The sequence below is a fragment of the Gordionus sp. m RMFG-2023 genome, chromosome 3 (assembly GCF_954871325.1).
Source record: "Gordionus sp. m RMFG-2023 chromosome 3, tfGorSpeb1-WG-v2, whole genome shotgun sequence".
Classification (NCBI taxonomy): Eukaryota; Metazoa; Nematomorpha; class Gordioida; order Chordodea; family Parachordodidae; genus Gordionus; species Gordionus sp. m RMFG-2023.
In genome coordinates this window covers 36,485,230-36,491,039 of record NC_088777.1, presented here as the reverse complement: position 1 = coordinate 36,491,039, position 5,810 = coordinate 36,485,230, and positions in this window count along the sequence as shown.

The following is a 5,810-nucleotide window of genomic DNA, read 5'->3' as shown; positions in this document are numbered from 1 at the left end:
AAGAAAAATTTGTTTTACATTAATATAGTATCTGAAATTAATTATAGACAGAGAGATTCTAAATATTTCTAAATAGAGAAAAGTAATACGATAATTTAATAAATTGGAATTATTTAAAAGAGTTTACATTATATTATATTAGGTGTGCTCAAAAGTAAGTGGTTAGCAATCGTTATTATTAAAATTAATCCTTTATTTTATTTATTTAGATTTAATATACCTTTGATTCCTAATTAGCTCTCCCAATACAACATTAACACCCTGAGTTAAGTTCGGACTTGTAACAAATGTAAAAATATATAACTAAAAGAAGGGGAATTAAAAAAATAATAATTTTAAAAAAAAGAGAAAATTCATATTTAGGTATGGTGGCAGGGCTTAATGACCCATGTATGGATATGCAGTTGAAACGACAGATTTCTATAGATATTCTTTATCGAAGGTAGAAGCCTTCTTTTGGATCACCTGTGATTAAACATAACCTTTGCCCTATTGTTTTGAATATTTTTATGGCTTGGGGTCCAAATGATCCACAGGTCTCTGAGACTACCGGAACCTACAAAACATTATTAAGGTGGCAATATTTATTGGTTTTTGTATTCTCCGCTTTCGTGATGGAGTTGGCAGAAGAAGATCTGGCAAAACTATCTACGCATGTATAATCCCAAGCGAGGAGTAAACCTTGGTTTCAAGGGACTAGCTTTGTGCTAAATTAATTTTAAATTAAATTTAAAATTTTGTTTAAATGTCTGATTGTGTTCGCAAAGGATATGTCGAAATAGATTTTCTTTTCTTGAATTGTTACATTGCTGTGTTTTATAATTTTGTAACCAAATTCAAGTAATAAACCTATTTTTTAATATTATATTTCCTTACAAATTTAGCACAATATTTTCCGTATTCTCAAGTTGCTGGCAATATTTATACTCTGGAATTTCATAAGTTATAAGTGTATTTAAATTTTACTAAATTAGAGCATAAAACTTATATAAGGAAAGACAAAGATTTAGATTATTTTGGAATTAAATAATTTTTGTATAAAATGCTAAATTAGTCATCATTACTTACTAAAAAAACAAAGACTATGAAAGAAAAACAAAATATTATAATGCAGATTTCAAATATCATTTCTTTCAACAAAAGATTAATCAAATAACCTTCATTCTATAGGCTAATTTAATTCATTAAGCCCCGCCGACCAAACCTAAATATATTATTTTATTTTTTTTATTTCTCTTCTTTTAATTATATATTTTTATAAAGTTATAGTATAATTTTAATATTCTTTTAATAAATGATCAATTCACATATTAAAAATAAAATAATTATTTGAATATATTATTTAGATTTATACATACATATTTTTAGAAGTAACTCGTTACTTTTGACAGTTACATTTCCAAAAATATAACTAGTTACAATTTTTTAAATATAACTAGTTACAGTTATTTTTAGGTAACTAGTTACTTTTAACTAGTTACTTTAACATTAATTTTTTAATATGTTATTTTAATATATTATGTTATGCTATTTTTTAAATCAATAAATAATATACATATTAAAAAAAAGAAATAAAAAGTAATATATTTTATATTATTTTTTAAAAAAAGATAAAATGTTTTTATTATATCACCAAATAAAACACATGCAACCCTGTATATATAAAAGATATATAAAATACAATAACTAACTAGATAATAAAAAACTTGAATCTTTATTATCATTCAGTGAAGGTATGACCCTTTAATATTTTTATAGAATAATATTTATGTCTTGTCTAAGTTATTAACCTTCACAGAGTTTAGTCTATCTGTGATGCGCTTGCTTTCTCTAATTAGTTTAAGGGCTTTTGCAACACACGTCGTGGATGGACTTGATTAAAGGAGCGAAAAGTATTAACTAGATAAATGAATGCACTTATTGATACTTTCAGATCTCATTTGCGGAGAATGCATCTTTATTAATGTGAGATGGGAAAATAAGGTAGGTACATGAAAAGTCCCAAAATGAGAATTGACCTCTTGTCAATTATAAAAAAGTAACAGTTTATCCGACGATCCCGAGGAGTCCATTAGGCCCTAGTTTGGAAAGATTTCCTGTACTGGTAATTTCCCGTTTTATTGTTTCATTGCAATAAGACTGCCAAAGGAAACATATTTCTTTTTAAAATTGTTTCTTCTTAATTTATGTTATTTTAAATATATTTTTATCGGGTTTCCTTTATATTTTGTTATTTTTATAATAAATGAATTTATTAATTTTCTAATGTTTTAAATTTAAAAAAAGATATTAATTATATTTCTTCAAAAATATTTTATAAATAATTGGAATTTTGTGGCATCAGGAAGGAATCCTACCCCTCCCCTCTTGGATAAACTATTGATTTAACTTAATTTGTTCATTTTAGATTTAAGATAGTATAGATAACTTATCTGGTAGTAATGAGTAAGTTATTAATTATTTTTCAGAAAAAGAAATTGAAATTTGCAAAAAAGAGATACCTTTGACCAACATAATTCAACCTTTTAATTTTTTATAAAGAAAAAAAAGAAATCTGGGCCGTCAATCATCAGTTTAGGTGAGCTGGAGCCAAAGCCGGCGCAAAGCTAGGACTTTATGGACATTTCCTCTAAATTACAAGAAAGATTGCTCTTTTTGAGGACGCCGAAATTAAAAAATTAAAATTTTTTAAAATAAATTGAAGTAAATTATGATCTTCTTTAAAAAAAATCATCAAAGATTTATTAAAGATTATTTTCAAATTCTAGAACAATAAAACTAATTATTCATTTAAAAAAAGTGAAACAATCATAGTTAAAAAATGGTTTCTGAAAATTTTCCAGAATAGTTTTTAATACTAGGTATTTGTTTTGTCTAAATTTTTTTTGGTTTCTTAAGATAACTGAGCAGACAATTTTAATATATTATTTTAAAAAAATTTTAGAATATTTTTTTAAGCCTGACCTTTAATATAAAAAAACAAAAAATAAATAATTTATCAAAACAGGCAGCAATAGATGGCTTCCAGTGTTCCCAGAAAGTCAACTGAGTAAACAAATATTAACACTCATTTTTTTAGGATAATGTTTTACTCAGGGCAGTAATCATAAAATATTTAAAAAAATAATTTTAGATAAATAAGGCAGTGTTTTGCAAGTTTATGTTCTAAATTCGGTCTCCCAAATGTTAATTTCAAAGAGGCCATTTTTTATTTACACTTAAGTTCTCCACGTCTATAAATATTTAAATGTAAAAATCCAATTATTCCAATTAATTTATTTTTTATGAAGTAATATTTTAATATAATGTTTTCCAAACATTAAACGCTATCTAACGGAAATATTTTTTTAACTTTAAAACTATGAAATAATGGTAAAGACCTAGTTATGAAATATATCGACTTTTGGTGAATTTAACCAAAAAAAATTGGTTTACTTTTAATATTTTTATTAATTATTTATAGTTTGTGTTTCATTATTTGATATATTATATAAAAATTACACCATATGAAAGTTATTCAAATAAAAAAAGTATATATATATTATTCTTATTTAAAAGGACAATGCAACTATATTATTTGCTACTCTTGTTAAGAGAATAATTATAAACAAAAATATGTTAAATTACATTAATAATTTTTTTTACTTTTTTATTTTTAGCTTTCATTTTTCATATAAAATCGTCATTTTTGAAATTTCAATATTTTTTCTTTTGCCTCTTGCGTGCACTGGTAACGATGAGCTCATCGTGTGGGCTACCTCCAAACTTAACCCAATTAGATAGGTTGAGATAGTCCAAGCGTAGCTGCTATTTCATATAGCGATAAAGGGAGGTTGCGCTTGCTATGACGTATGAAGTAATATAATTTTAAAAAAACATTATCAGTCAAGTTCATTAAATTAATACAATTTTCCCTGTTTGGAGTTTAATTCTGCATTTCTTGTTCAGAAAATATATGAAGACCAAATTTGAGAGATAGTAATTAATAATTATCATTTTTATTTTCCTTAGTATTTCCTATTGTAACTTCTGATCAATAAGGTTCAATATGATTATCGATTAAAATTTAATATTTTTAAAATAAGGGTTTTTACTCTGATTTTGAATGGATAATTATTTTTAATTGGTTTTGTTGCTTTTATTAATGTTGGTTCTTAATATAAAAGTGTAATAAATAAATAAAGATTTACCAATTTGAGTTTGATTTTTAGAATTATCACTAGGTTATATTTTTTTCATAAACAATCTGACATGATAACCATAAAGTGAAGTGAAAAAAAATGATAAAAACTTCTCACGAAGAAAAAATTTTAAAAATCTCGAATATATATTTTTTTATTTGTATTTCTAAAAAATATTTTATTTGTAATTTTTTCCCAGGATGGCGTAAGTGCCCCATTTCGCGCCTTGCTGTCGCAATAGTTATAAACATAGACAGATAACAAGTCAAAAAGAATGAGTGTAAAAAACCTCCCATCTTAGAATGATGCCTAAGCTTGTTTTATTTAGTGCTCACTGTTTATTAAAATTATTTAAAATAATTCACTATTCTAATTATTTTTTTTTTTTTTATTATACAGTTTTTTATATAGATTTTATAGTTTACAAGACATTTTTAATATATATATTTTTTTTAATTACGTATATATGTTTTACTTTTAACGTTCAATGTATTAAATATTTTTATTAATAAAGTATATATTTTATCTTTATTTTATATAATAATTGTAAAAATGTAAAAAAATATTGTAAACTTTAAAAAGATTTTGGGTCCCTAAGAAGGAACAATAGTTAAATTTAAAGATGGTTATTTGTATATTCTTCCTAAGGAATTCCCTATGTTCATATTTCTGTAATTCAATTTTTGTAACTTTATTTATTTTATACAAAAATTTGTTAATAAATGGTTCTAAAATTATTATTTTAGAAAAAATAAATATTTATAGTAAATTTATATAGTCTTCATCTAAAAATCAATTTAAATTTGATTAATATCTTTTATTTTGTAATAAAAAAAAATTAAAAATATGGTTTGGTATTTTATTTGGCTATAAAACTTTAAACGTGTAGCCTTACTTTTAGTAAAACATTTTTTAAAATCGATTTTTGATCTGACAAAATGTTATGGATATTATTTTATAAGGGAAAATATTATTTAAACAACTTGTTTTTGGGCTGGGTAAAATGTTTTTGGGGAAACAATTTAAATTAATAATGACTCCGTGAGCGAAAATATATTTTGACAAATTATTTTTGGACAGGATTACAAAACAAACCTTAGGGAGTAGTTTAAAATGTTTTTATGATTTGGAATCGGATAAAATGTTTTGGTTAGTAGATGAGTATCAAAACCTTTGAGAGTAGTTTGAAATAAGGTGTGCAATTTTTTTTACTCAACGGAAGAAAAAATAGAAACTTCTTTAATCAACATAGACTTAAGTTAATTTTTCATTTCCTCTTGGATTAATTAAAATGTGCACAATTTATTAATCTACTAGTTTTGCTACTCATCTACTACCCAAAATATGTTATCTAGTCCGTGAATACATTGTTAAATTTATTTATCGTGGAGTAATAAAAAGATCCGCACTATCATTTATAAACTTTTTCCAACAATTATGCAATCAATACTGTTCTACTAACCAAAACATTTTACCAAGTCGAAAACTAAGTTGTTTAAAATATTCTACTTTTTAAATTATAGATTTTAAATTATTCCCAAAAGTATGCATTATTGGTCTATTATTCGGAACTCTTTATCTATTTAAAATCCAACTTATTAAAAAGTTTTATATACTAAAAGAGTTTTA